Source organism: Lynx rufus, unplaced genomic scaffold, assembly GCF_022079265.1.
Source record: "Lynx rufus isolate CCGP_SWC_20201006 ecotype Redwood Valley unplaced genomic scaffold, mLynRuf1.p SCAF_18, whole genome shotgun sequence".
Lineage (NCBI taxonomy): Eukaryota > Metazoa > Chordata > Mammalia > Carnivora > Felidae > Lynx > Lynx rufus.
In genome coordinates, this window is record NW_025814832.1 from 40,610,967 (window position 1) to 40,625,119 (window position 14,153).

Below are 14,153 nucleotides of genomic sequence, written 5' to 3' on the forward strand. Positions count from 1 at the left end.
AACCATATAATACATTTTTTTTGATAAGCACATTTTTTTTATGAATGTGTTTAGGACAAGAAGGGGCTGGGCAGAAAGGAGAGGAGGCAGGGAGGTAAATGTATTCAATATAAACATTTAAAATTTTCCCTCACTCTACAGAATGTTGGTTAAGTGTGCTTTGTGTCTCTGTTCCTAGTGGGTCATAATATGTCTGTTCCTGATTATAATTTAGAACCAAGTTTTGTTATCTGTATATGTTGTAGATTCTAGTTATTTTTGGGAAGGCATTATTGTGTTACTTAAAATTTTCTATCAGTTCCCTCCCAAAGAAGTTTTGTGTTGTTAAACACATAGATTGTTGAACCCCACATTATTGTTATTTTTGTAGTTTTCGGGTTTCTGAATCATTGAGTGTTAGAGTTAAAAAGAAATCTTGGGGCACCTGGGTGGCTCAGTTGGTTGAGCGTCCAACTTTGGCTAAGGTCATGATCTCTCAATTTGTGAGTTCACGCCCAGCATCAGGCTCTGTGCTGACAGCTTGCTCAGAGCCTGGAGGCTGCTGCGAATTCTGTCTCCCTTTCCGCCTGCCCCTCCCCCGCTCACACTCTGTCTCTATCCCTCTCAAAAAATAAATAAACATTAAAAAAATTTTTTTAAAAGAAACCTTGATTTAACTAGTCTAGCTCCGTTGTTTTCTACATCAAGACAGAGAGCGGTGCTGCCATTTCCCCAAAGTCACATAGGTACCTAGTGGCAGAGCTAGAACTTGAATGCCAGTTCAGCATTCATTTAATCAGTCTGACGATTGCTGGGGATAGACTTATATGCTAAACACATTTATATTGGAGCATATACAAACAAAAAAGAATTGTTGATTTATGGGGGGCGGGAGGGGGACAGATGATTAACCTGGCTTGGAAATGAGTTGACTGATCAGCATACTTTCCTGCTCAACATATACTCTTCCTCTCAGATCCTGGATCTGTGGATCAGGGTATCTTATTTATATTCCAAATAGTGCTGGGGATGACAATGCCAAATTTTTTCTTCTTGAACTACCCATGTATAGAAGCCTTGCCAACCATCTGTTATAAAATTCTTAGGGCAGAGTATAATATTGTTGCTTTTGTTTTGAGCTTTTAAAATAGCAATACGTTCCAATCCTATCTCATCGAAGATGACTTTTCCAGAGGCGCCTGGGTGGCTCGGTCGGTTAAGCGTCCGACTTCGGCTCAGGTCATGATCTCACAGTCCGTGGGTTCAAGCCCCGTGTCGGGCTCTGGGCTGACAGCTCAGAGCCTGGAGCCTGTTTCAGATTCTGTGTCTCCCTCTCTCTGTGACAATCCCCCGTTCATGCTCTGTCTCTCTCTGTCTCAAAAATAAATAAACGTTAAAAAAAAAAAAAAAAAAAGAAGATGACTTTTCCAGTAATAGGATTTTGTGTTCCTTAAACTCTTCACTCATTGAGGTTCTAGTTTGTATTTTCCTATAGATGACTGATTGTATTGCTGACATGTTGGGTCTTCCTCATTTCACTCTCATATTATTTAGAGTAAGTCAGGTTTGATGGGAACCACATTTTTTTCTTATGTATATTGCTGGTAATGAGTTTGCAACTGTAACATGAAGGCAAATTGGTGCTCTGAGGTAATCTCTTAAGGGGGAAAAAGAAGTATGGCTTGCCTTCTCTTGACATTTTTGCAAGCGGTTCAGCATTTTTTTTTTTTAAAGTGAAATTGTTTAGAAATTAAGTATTATTTGGCTCCATCCATTTTTGTTTTTACAGCTTTATTGAAGGACGCTTCACATATAAAATTTACCCATTTAAAATGTACAGTTGTTTTCTTTTAGTGTATTCACATGCTTGTGCATCTGTCACAGATGCACCGTTCTAATTTTAGAACATTTTCAACTCCCCAGAAAGAAACCCTATATCTATTAGCAGTCACTCCCTATTCCCTTTTGTCCCTCAGCCCCTGACAATCACTAAGCTACTTTCTGTGTCTGTAATTTGCCTATATTGGACATTCAAATAAATAAAATCCTACAGTATGTGTTCTTTTGTGGCTGGCTTCTTTCACTTAGCATGTTTTCAAGGTTCATCTGTGTGGTAGCATAGATCAATACTTTACTCATTTATTTTTATGGCTAAATAATATTCCAATGTATGGATATGCCTCATTTTGCTTATTGTTAATCGATTGGTGGGCTTTTGGGTTGTTTCTGTCTTTTGGCTATTATGAATAATGCCGCTATAAACATTCTTGTGTCAGTTTTTGTTTGGACACCTTTTTTGAGTCTATACCTAGGAGTAGAATTGCTAGGTTATATGGTAATTCTGTTTAACTTTTGAGGAACCACCAAACTTTTCCAAGGTAGATACACCCTTCTACATTCACACCTACAAATTTCTTCACATCCTTGTCAACGTTTTTTTTTTTTTAGGTTTATTTATTTTTGAGAGAGAGAGAGAGAGAGAGAGAGAGAGAGAGAATGTGAGCGCAAGTAGGGGAGGGGCAGAGAGACAGACAAAGGGAGACACAGAGTCTGAAGCAGGCTCTAGGCTCTGAGCTGTCAGCACCGAGCCCAACATGAGCCTCGAACTCAGGGACTGTGAGATCATGACCTGAGCTAAAGTCAGATGCTTAACTGACTGAGCCACACAGGCACTCCCCTTGTCAACATTATTAACTGTCTGTCATTTTGATTATAGCCATACTAGTAGATATAAAGTAGTAGCTCATGGCTTTGAACTTATTTTCCTGATGACTAATGATGATGAAATGTTTTTATGTGTTTATTGGCTATTTGTAGGTCTCTGGAGAAATGTCTGTTTCTGTCAAAACTCCCCCCCCCTTTTTTTTTAAAGTTTATTTATTTATTTGGAGGGGGGAGAGGATTGGCAGAGAGAGAAGGAGAGAGAGAATGCTAGGCAGGCTCTGCGCTATTAGAACAAAGTCTGACATGGGGCTCAGACTCATGAACGGTGAGACTACAACCTGAGCCGAAATCAGGAGTCAGTCAGATGCTTAACTGACTGAGCCACCTAGGCATCCCTGCCCTTTTTAAAAACTGGATTGTCTTTTTTATTGTTGAGTTATAAGATTTCTTCATATATTCTGGAAAGAAGTCCTTTGTCACATATGATTTTCAGATATTGTTTCCTATTCTGTGGGTTATGTTTTCACTTTCTTGATGGGGTCCTTTAATGCACAAAATGTATAATTCTCATGAAGTCCAAACTACGTGTTTTTTCTTCTTACTGTACTTTAGTGCTGAATCTAAAAATGAAGATTTTACCCTTGTTTTCTCCTAGGAATTTTATGATTTTAGCTTTTAAATTTAGGTCTATGATACATTTTGAGTTAATTTTTGTGTAAGGTGTGAGCTAGGGGTCCAGCTTCATTCCACTGCATGTGAATATCCAGTTATCCCTGCACTGTTTGCTGAAAAGACTACCTCCCATTCCCTTTTGAATTATTGTGGCGCTCTTGTCAAAAACCAATTGACTATGAATGTGAGGTCTTTTTTCTGGACTGTCAACAATACTTCATTGATCTATATGTCTGTCCTTATGCTGGTACCACACTGTCTTGATTTCTATGGCATTGAGTTAGATTTTGGAATCAGGAAGTGTGAGTCCTCCAACTTCATTCTTCCTTTTCAAGATTATTTTGGATATTCTGGGATTGATTTGAATCTATAGATCAATTTAGGGGGTAACTGCCAGTTTAATAACGTTAAATCTTCCAATCCATGAACATGGGATGTCTTTCCACTTAATTAGGACTTCTTTCACTTCTTTTGACAATTTTTGTCATTTTCAGAGTGCAAATTTTATAAATTTATTTCTAAGTATTTTATTCTTTTTGATGCTATTGTAGATAATTGTTTTTTATTTCATTTTCAAATTGTTCATTATTAGTGTATTGAAATACAACTGATATTTGTATAGTGGTCTTACATCTTATACTATTGATGGAGTTGTTTTCTAGCTCTAATAGTTTACTTGTGGGTTCCTTAAGGATTTTTTATATACAATATTATGTTATGTACAAATAGATTAATTTTACTTTTTCCTTTGTAACTTGAATGCTTTTTATTTATTTTTCTTGCCTAATTGCCCTGGCTAAAATCTGCAGTACAGTGTTGAATAAAAGTGGTGAGAGCTGACATCCTTGTTTTGTTCTTGATCTTAGAAAGTATTCAGTCTTTCTCCATTAACTGTGATGTTAGATGTGGTTTTTTCATAGATACCTTTTGTCAGGTTGAGGAAGTTTTCTTCAGTTCTTGGTTTCTTGTGTGTTTTTATCATGCAAGGGTATTGGATTTTGTCAAATGCTTTTTCTGCATCAACTGAGTGATCGTGTGGTTTTAATCCTTTATTAGTATAATGTATTACATTAATTGACTTTCAGGTTATAGACCAACCTTGAATTCCTAGGATTAGTCACACTTAGCAAAGGTGTACTGTCCTGTTTAGATGTTGCTAGATTCATTTGCTAGTGTTTTGTTGAGGATTTTTAAATCTATATCCATAAGGGATATCGGTCTGAAGTGTGGTTTTTGTTTTTTTGATTTTGTTTGTTTTTCTTTTTATGTCTTTCTCTGCTTTAGGCATCAGGGTAATAACAGCCTTATCATGTGAGTTGAGATGTGTTCTTGATTTCATCTTGAAATAATTGTGGCTTAACTTTGGACATTCATTTAGCGGTAGCAAATTCTAATTGCCTAATTAGTAGAATGGAGATAATAGTTAACATAACTAATGTTTAAGAAATGATGTGTTTTTGAATCCATGGCAGTCAGAACTAAAAGCATCTCCCCAGGGCAACCACAAATATTTGAGAATGAAAAGGGGGATGCAGAATTAAGTACAATTGGATTAGGTCACAAATTTTCCTCTTCTAGACCTTTGCCTGTCTTGAGACATGCAGGGTAGAGGTTCTGAGTCCACTACTTTAGATCCTTGCCTCCTACTTGGTTCCCTTAACTTCTCTTGGTTTTATTTTGGGGTACTCTGTTACCTCATTCTGGTTATGCCTTAAACAATACCTAATTTTAGCATCCTTGGGGTGGTTTAGGCAAGCTTCACAAAAGGGATCAGAAGAGAATGGAGTTGGAAGCATAAAGCACTAAAATTTTGCTAATTGTTCTCTTATGATTTCTTAGCTTTGAATTTTTAACCATTTAAAATGTCAATGAATAGAAGTTTTTCTTGGCTACCACATAACTTATGATGGTGACTTAGTATTTTTTTTTTCCAGAGGTACGACAGTGATTGGCATTTGGTAGACAGTCAATAAATGTTTATGAATGAATGGAAATGAATGTTAGGGCTTTAAGGGGATATCCAGTTTTACTGAAAAAGAAAGTCCTCCAAGGCAGGAACGCTAGTATTACTGTTGTCATGTTATAAAAATTTAATAACTTAGGCTAAATATTACCAGCAAGACCACATTTTGATGTTGCCAGTATAGTTATAATAGGAAATGTGAGTTTAATCCCTTCCCCTACACAAAACATTTTTTTCTTCTTGATACCACAGAAGATACACTTTTTACACTTGATCTTAGCCAAAAGGCCGAGAAGCAACGAAGATACACTTTTTACAGAAAATGTTTATTTTAGGGGCACCCAGGTGGCTCAGTTGGTTAAGCATCCAACTTAGGCTCAGGTCATGATCTTGTGATTTGTGGGTTTGAGCCCTGTGTCAGGCTCTGTGCTGACAGCTCATGAGCCTGGAGCCTGCTTTGGATTCTGTATCTCTCTCCCCCTCCTCTGCTTATGCTCTTCTCTGTCTCTCTCTCAAAAATAAACAAACATTAAAAAAAAAGACCCTTTTTTTTTTTTTTAATGTTTATTTTAGGAGTACCTGGGTGGCTCAGTTGGTTGAGCATCCAACTCTTGATTTTGGCTCAGGCCATGATCTTGGGATTTGTGGGTTTGAGCCCTGCATCAAGCTCTGCACTGACAGCATGCGGAGCCTGGTTGGAGTTCTCTCTCTCTTCTCTCTCTCTCTCTCTCTCTCTCTGCTCATCCTCCTGCTTACGCTAGCACATGCACTTTCTCTCTCTTTCAAAATAAATACAAATAAATACCTTTATTTTGTGCTGACAGCACAAAAAAAAAAAAGCCTGATGTGGGGCTTGAACTCATGAACGAATCATGACCTGAGCTGAAGTTGGATGCTTAACTGACTGAGCCACCCAAGGTCTCCCAGAAGTTATACTTTCATTTAGCTGTTTTATTTTTTAAATTAAATTTGTTTGTTCTGCTAGTTGAAGTTAGTTCATTTGGGACAAGTTTTGTTAGATAAATTTGTGTCTAAATTTGATTGTGGGAATTAATTTGGAATATGGCTGAAAATACCAAATATTGTATGTTATTATTTTTGTCTAATTCAGAAATGAGAAAAGATTATTGTTAAGGAGATTATATTTGATTTCTTAGTAAATGAGTGACAGAGATAAGACAAGGACTTTAGCATTTCCTGAATTCTAGTCATGTTCTCAGTAGCTTATGGACTCATTTGTAATATTGTATCCATGACAATTTTTATATAAGATCTCTCCAAGTTATATTATCTTTATGGAGGGATTATGTTCAGGATTTTTTGGGATACATCTTTATCCATAAATGATCTAAAGCATTGTTTCTCCTACTTTCCTTTAAAGTACCCTCAGTCTAGGGTTGTCCAGAGCAACTTCTCACGAAAAGGACATTTCTCTGAAGACTCCTTTATCTTGAAAAAAATGAGAATTTTGTATTTTGCTACATAATATATTTGTGTTTATTTTAATAAAAGTATATGCAGTTTTACTACAATCTTTGATTAAATTGACACTCCAGCAAGGTGTCTCTCTTGATTATTCATTGGCTTCAGTTACCCCCTATTTTATATCACTGTGCTCATAGTGTACATGAAAACCTGGTTCAAGAATCCAGAAATCAGTGGTTTAAAAAGGTATGTTCCTTTTTAAGAATGGTGTGCCTTTCCAATGGAGGGAACACGTGTGCTGTCTCCAAAATCCCTAGGTTTGTTCTGCCATCAGAGCGAGATTTTGGAAGTTGCATCTTAACTTTGGACTTAGCAACTGATTTAAAGTTTTGTTTTTGTTTTTGTTTTTGAGAGAGATTGAGAGAGCCTACCCACGAGTGGGGGAGGGGCAAAGAGAGGGAGAGGGGAGGGGAGAGAAAGAGAGAGAGAGAGAGAGAGAGAGAGAGAGAGAGAATGAATCGCAAGCAGGCTCTGTGTCCAGTGCAGAGCCTGACCTGGGGCTCAATCCCACAACCATGAGATCATGACCTGAACCGAAATCAAGAGTCTGTCATTCAACTGATGGAGCCACTCAAGCACCCTGGACTTAAAAAAATTTTAAGTGACATTTGCCTTGTGCACCTGTTGTCTCCTTTTCTCTTTGAACATTTTTTCCCCTCTGACTCTCTTTATCAGGCCTTCCACAAGTTGGCTGTTCATGGCTGCCTTGAAGTTCTTCTGCATGTTTACTTCTATGTTTCATTTAGAATAGAAGCCAGGCAGTTTCTTGGAAAATTTTGGGCAAATTCTGACATTTAAGTTTATCATCTGAAACAGTGTTTAGGTCCTAGACAGATTGCTTCATTTGACATTGCCTTGTCAGCTAAGTCAGAATATTGGAGTACTCCTTTTGTTATGTTTGGTCAATGAACTTTTTTTGGTTAATTCTAATTATTTGAGAATTTTTTAATGTTCTATATTAAAATTTAAAGCAGCAGAATTAATTAAAATCCACCTAAATAATCAGTGTAGTTTTTGACAACTTGAGGAACTTTATTAAAATATTTCATAAGTCTTCATTAAACTGCATGCATTAGAAAGAAGTGCCTGTGTTGCTACTTTCAAATCTGGTACCATGGAGGAGAAAACCTAGATCTTATTGTAGCTGGTGTGAAAGAACCTGACTTGTTTAAGTGTTACAGTTATATTCAGTTGCTATCTTATGAGTTATCCCTAAATAAAGTATTTATAGATTTAGAAGTGTTTTCAGAGTTAACCTGTGACTTTAGTTATTATTATTAGTAACAATTATTATTACTTACTGCCTAAGATTAGTTTTTCTTCTCAGTGAGTTATTGGATCACTTCTGTGGTGAAATGGTAAGGTAATTTCTTTATGTAAATTTGACAGTCTGTATCTCTAGTATGGAGAAGAAATTTATCTTGTTTTTAGGTGGGATTGAAACTAAGGAATGCCATGCATTCTTATACTACTTTGCCATTTACAAAAGTTTTTCACATGCCTTAAGCTGTTTAATCTTACTGAAAGTTTGTTGCTAGTGGACTGAATACATAAGAATATATATTTTGAATGAGTTGAGACCTCCATTTAATGAAAAAAAAATCTTGATTTCTGAGCCTTACAATTCTTGTAATCAGTGTGAGGATTTTCTTTTACTGACATCTGGCTAAATCTTGATACTTGTGAAACTATGAAATAGGTACTATTGTTTGAGCTTAATATCTTTGTCACATTTGTAGTTCTTATTAGTCAAGTAAGTAGCATGTTTCTGTTGGGAGAATGTAACTCTGGAAGGCAGGTGATATAGTGGGAAAGTGAGAATTGGAGACTGACTTCTGATCCCATTGTGTCCTTCTGCTGTGGGGCTTAGGGTAGAATCTTAACTGTTCTCTCTTGGCCTTACCTTGTTTTCCCACTAATAAAAGTTGGAGGTTTAGCTAGATGACCTTCCATATTCCTTCTACATCCAAAATTTCTTTGATTTAAATTTCTTACTATTGGCTCAGTTCATTCAATTCTAGCTTTCTACTGAATATTTAGCTGATAACATATTAACATGAGAGCATGCACCAATTTCAGTTTAAAGTTGTTTCTTTCATGATATAATTTTAATGTTGTCTTAAATAGATTGACGTGTTCATTTCTGTGACATCTGGAACAGGGTCTTGAGCTTAATAGATACTCACTAAATTTTTGTTGAATAAATGAATTTTACCTTTTTATGTGGTTTTGGATTTATGAATGTAAATCTTTTTCAGAATTAGAATATGCTCTCGGGGAGCTCAAAGTATTTTTATGGATAGTGTTATCTGAGTTTATGAATGAAAACATTGTTTGCTGGAGTGTGTAGATAGGGATTTGAAGTTTGAATTAGGGAAGAGGTGCTGACCTTATCTCATATTTTAACCTCTTCAATTATTGAACTTGGGAAAATAGCTTCATTAGTTAACTAATAACGATAATAGTTAAATTTATGAGGTAGGCATCACTATCTCCTTTTTGCAGAGCAGAAACTGGGGCTTATAAGTTTAGTACTTTGCCCAAAGTAACACAGCTGATAAGTCAAGGAGGCAGGTAAAATCTAGGGCTACCCCTGGATCCTATATTCTTAGTTACCACACTATAGCTTTCTTCATTTATTCAGCAAATTCTAACAAAGTGCCCCCTTTTGCAAGGCTCTGGACTAGGTCCCCAGGATGTAATGATGCAACAATAAATAACAGAAACTGGGTCCCTGTTCTTTTGAAACTAAATGGTTTAGGCTTTAGGACTTTCTCCTTAGTTTTAATACATATTTTTAAAGTGCAAAACAAAACAATCCCTTGTCTTTTTGAGATTAGTTTGGACATATGAAGTACTGAATTTGTGATAAAATGTTTTGTTTAGGACTATCTGGCTTGTTTATATATATATATATATATATATATATAAAAATATGGTGAAGTTATTAGAGAGTGCCTTCTTGGGATATGTTTATTGTACAGGTGAGAGTTATAAATCTGAAGTTGGAATAGCCATAGTTCCTGCCTTTTAGGGCTTTCAGACCAGCTTCAGAGGTAAGACTGATAGAGGAAAACAACCTCAAAGGAATTATAGAGAGCCTTTAACTATTATAGGGCCAATTATCTACCTTGTTAAATAAGGTATGTAAATGAAATGGTGGAACATGTCTTGAAGGAAAAATAAGTCGCAGTGGGTTGGGGGAGAAGAATGAACAAGGAATGGTTGTGAGGAGGGATGGTCCTCTTTTTCTAGGCAGAAAGAACATATAAAGACATGGATGGGTACAGATTTGTATATAGAAGGAAAGGACTTTTCTGAGGAATAAATAAGGTTTTATATAATATGACAATATGAATAATCCAAGTAATATAATATAGGTGCTCTAAAATATGAGAAATTAATTAGAATTTTTTTGACTTCAGGTATAGAAAACCTAACTTAAATTGGCTGAAACAATAAAGAAATGTTGTTACATTGTTCTTGTGTGGCTGGAAGTCCAGTAGTCTAGCAGAGGTCAGGATTATTTGATATAATGGCTTAATGCTGAAAAGTTCTTGCCAGCTCTCCATTCCACCCCCTTTGATGAGGATTGTGGCATCTTCAGGCTTCTTGTAGGGTGACTGTAGCAGTTTGAGGTGTCATTTTTTGCACAGTCTAAAGAAGAGGTAACTGTTTCTCATTTCATTTTTAGGAATGAAGAAGCTTTTCTCACACTTCTCTCTAGCAGGCCTTCCATTGGGCTTCTACTCATGTCTCAGTGGCCAGGATTGGGTTTCATGCCCATTCCCAACCAATCATTGGCAGAGGGGATGGGTTAAACTAATACAAATATCAACTTTGAGAGTCAACCATAATGACTACTCCAAGAGTGATATGAATAGTAGGGTGTATGTGTGTGTTTAATCAGCCTTGACATCCACTGTGTTTCTGGGGTCAATTTTAAGAAAACGTATCTCTCTTCTTAAGATTTTTGCATTTTAGTGGCTTACCTTTGAATCTTTTTATTTGTAAAAATTGGTGCCTTAGGAAAAAGACATCTGGTTTGAGATAAGAATGTAAAACATGTTTGACTGATTTAAATGCCATAAACACTGTGAACTCCTGGCTCTTGGGCTAAACATTGAGAGAATGGGAAAGTTGGAATTTATTTTTCCCCAAAAAGCATGTTTTAAAATGAGCATTCCCACCTTTTCCTAATCCACTGAGTAAAAAAGTATTTCACAATCTTCGTTATTTGGGGGCCTAATTAAATCTCACAGTTGAGTTTTAGGACTAGGCCCAGTCCACTTACTAATCAGTAGTAAGATTAATTATTTTGTGGTGGGTGTCTTTGAACATAATATTTTTAAGTATATGCTGGAAGGGGCTTTGCCTTATTCGGTGTTTTTCATTTGGCTCATTTAGATTTCAGAATCCTTAGATTAGGACTTGAGTTTGCCATCTGTTGGTCTGTGTTTAACACCTTTCTGCTATATTTTATGGAATTCCTATTTATATGGAGATATGTGTATACTTTTTTAATCAACTAAATTTTCTTTTGCAGGATTATAAAAAGCCAAGACCAGCATCTCTTTTGGATGGTACACTTATATTAGTTCATTCTTTGTGTAATTTGACCGTGACTTCATTGTAGTGTGATTTTAAGAGTACAAATGGGAGCTCACTGACATACAGGTGTAGATGCTATAGTTGCTGGTAACTTTGTGGGAGGACTACAACCGAGAGGGTGTTTGTTTGGCTAGCAGAAGTGAGCATACCACCGGATATTGGTTCTGGTAAGCCACAAAACAGTATTGAGCATTTCTTATCTTCCTTTTCATAGTAGAGCATACCCTTCCTGTCTTGCTGAATTTGATGATTTAATTGTTGTAATCATTTTTTCCTTCAGTCATTTAAAGCACATTCTGACGAATCCTAGAGTTCTGTTTTAAAATCTCAAACCACTGAAATAATCTTTTGGCAACTTTTTTTTTTTTCTTGGTTTTAAAGGGTGGTGGACTTACACTTTGTGTAAATGTGACACTTTGCGTTATATTGCTTAACTTTTTTAATCTAGAAAGGTTCCATTATTGTAAGGCCCTGTTTTGGGAAACAAATAAAATACTGTACCGACAAACTGGTCATGAGAAAGATAAAGTGCCACCACTTTAAACCAACTCTGGTAGGAAAAGTGGGAAGTTTGCTTTTTGTTGTGAGATTTGGTTTCTCTGTGGAGTTCTTTGTTAAACTTTTAGCATAGCAGTGAACTTCCTTTTGGTGGCGACAGGAAGCATAAATACTCATTGTGTAATGCCATTTGCCTGCTTTGGCGGATCTGCCAAACCATGACACCCAAAACAAGACGCGTGCTTCTTAACGAAAACTACAGTTCCCAGCGGGCCCGGCGCGGGTGGGCCATCACTTCCCCTCTAGCTCCCGGTCGTCCCTTCCCGGGCTGGCCCGGCGCGGGCCCTGGCCTGCGCCTGCGCAATGGCGACGTGCGCCTTTTTTTTTTTTTTTTTTTTTTTTTTTTTTTTTTCCACCCTGGCGGCTGCGGAGCGCTGCGCTGGGGCTAGTGCCCAGGCGTGCTGCAGTGTATCGAGGCAGTCGCCTAGGACAAAGGGCGGCAGAAAGCGCTTCGCTGGTCAGGGAGCTTCCTACCCGATTCAGCGCGCGTTTAACCCTGGAATAGTGTGGCACCGACTGCATTAGCCTGTTTACTACACAGTGCAAACAGTTCCTCGCTCACGTCCTCTTGCTCCGCCGCGCCTGCCCGCCTTGCCCCCTCATAGCCTGCGCGCGGCCCCGCCAGCCCCGGCGCGGAGGGAATGTGACGGCGTCAGCGCCTCAGGTTAGCCTCACCTCGGCCGGAGCGAGGGCCCTCTCCCACCTGCCGCAGTGCCCCGTGCCGTGGCCGCACGTCTGGGAGCAGCTGGGTCCCGGCGCCGCGGCCTCCGCAGACGGAGGTGCAGAAACAGCGGCCGCGGCAAGGAGCCATGACTGAGGCGGCGGCGGCCGCGCCTCCTGGCGGCCCGCGGGGGTGGCGCGGCGGGCGCCCCCTGGCGGCGCGCCGGGGCGGAGCGGCCCTTCGCCGCCGCAGCCGCAGCCGGCGGAGGCGCTGCTGTCCCTCCTCCCCGTGTCCCCGGCGCTCGCCCGCTCGCTCGCTCGCTCCATTCTCCCTCCGCTTCAGATTAAAGGGGGGGAGGGAAAAGGAGCTCGGCCGCCATTTTCCCAGTGCCGCCGCCACCGCCGCCACCGCTCGCCGAGCCGGCGGGAGAACCGAGCACCGTAGCGAAGCCGACTCGTCTCACCGCGGCGGCGCGGGGGGCGGCCGGAGCGCGCTCCCCGGCCGGGAAGAGGCGTGCGGGGGTGGCGGCCGGGGTGCGGGCTCGGGCTGCAGACGGCGGTGCTTGTTTGTGCGGGGCGGGGGGGCGGCTTCACCCTCTGCCCCCGCCCGCCAGTCCTCCCCGCCGGGCTGCGGTCCCCGACGGTGCCCAGGCCCCGCCGGAGCCGAGGAAGGCCGGAGAAGGGGCCCGAAAGAGAAGAAAAAGCGGCCGCTCCCCGCCGCCGCCGCCTTCCCCTCCCCCTCCGCCTCGCCCCCCCCCGCCCGGAAAGTCAGGGCGGCTCCGGGCGCCGGGGGGGAGGAGAGCGGCGGGCCCGGGCCGGAGCCGCCGCCGCGCGCCCCCGCCTGCCGCCGCCGGCCCTCGGCGCCCAGGCCGGGGGCTGTTTGCAAACTGCGCCCATTTTGTGGGGCTGAATCCGCCCGGGCAACGCTCCTCCATCACGTGGTAGGTGCTGCTGCTGCTGCTCCTCTCCTCCTCCTCCTCCCGCTGCCCTTTCTCCTTCTCCTCGCTCTCCCTGTGGCTCCCATTTCTCTCTCTCTTTGTTAGTTGTAACTAGAAAGGCAGGGCAGGGCAGGAAAAATCCCCGGAACTTTAAATGGCCTCACCGGGCTTCCCCGCTGCGGGTCCGGGGCTGGGAGTCGCCCCAAGGGCGGGGGTGTGCGGGGGCCCTTCTCTACCAGCTGCCGCCTCGTTCGCCAGCTTTTCCTTTGGCGTTCTATTTAAAAATGCGGCCTTAAGAACACGATTTATTCCCGTAAAAAAAACCCCAAACAAACTCTGGCTCTTGGCTTGAACTTCTCTTGACTGCAGAAGGCCTTTTTCTGCTCGTAACACACATCTTGCGCGGTGCACGGTGTGTATCACAACTCTGATTGTTGTGAGATGGTTATTTGTTTCATTTATCTATTATTTTTGTTGTCTGTATATTGAGGTCACTTATGTTTTCAGATCTAGTCTCCCTTAGGCGGACGTGTTTGTTTGTTTAAAAAAAAAAACCCAAAGAGGAAGAGGCATTTATTTGCTTTTAAGTGAGTTTGGGGGGCCTGTTTTCCGGCTGTCTTTTG

At 40.6% G+C, this 14,153-nt stretch overlaps 1 protein-coding gene across 4 annotated transcripts in view; it reads left to right on the top strand.

The window, feature by feature from the left end:
• The window catches only part of KANSL1 (KAT8 regulatory NSL complex subunit 1), a 178,515-nt gene that overhangs the window by 13,604 nt on the left and 150,758 nt on the right, over positions 1–14,153 (top strand). For 2 of the 4 annotated variants that reach the window (XM_047081676.1, XM_047081678.1), the window contains exon 1: positions 13,432–13,533. The exons of 1 other annotated variant lie outside the window; for it this stretch is intronic. The gene's annotated coding sequence lies outside the window, so the exon portion shown is untranslated. Of the gene's footprint in view, positions 1–13,430; positions 13,534–14,153 lie in introns of those variants that run through there. One more of the 4 variants, XM_047081679.1, reaches the window with a different exon arrangement.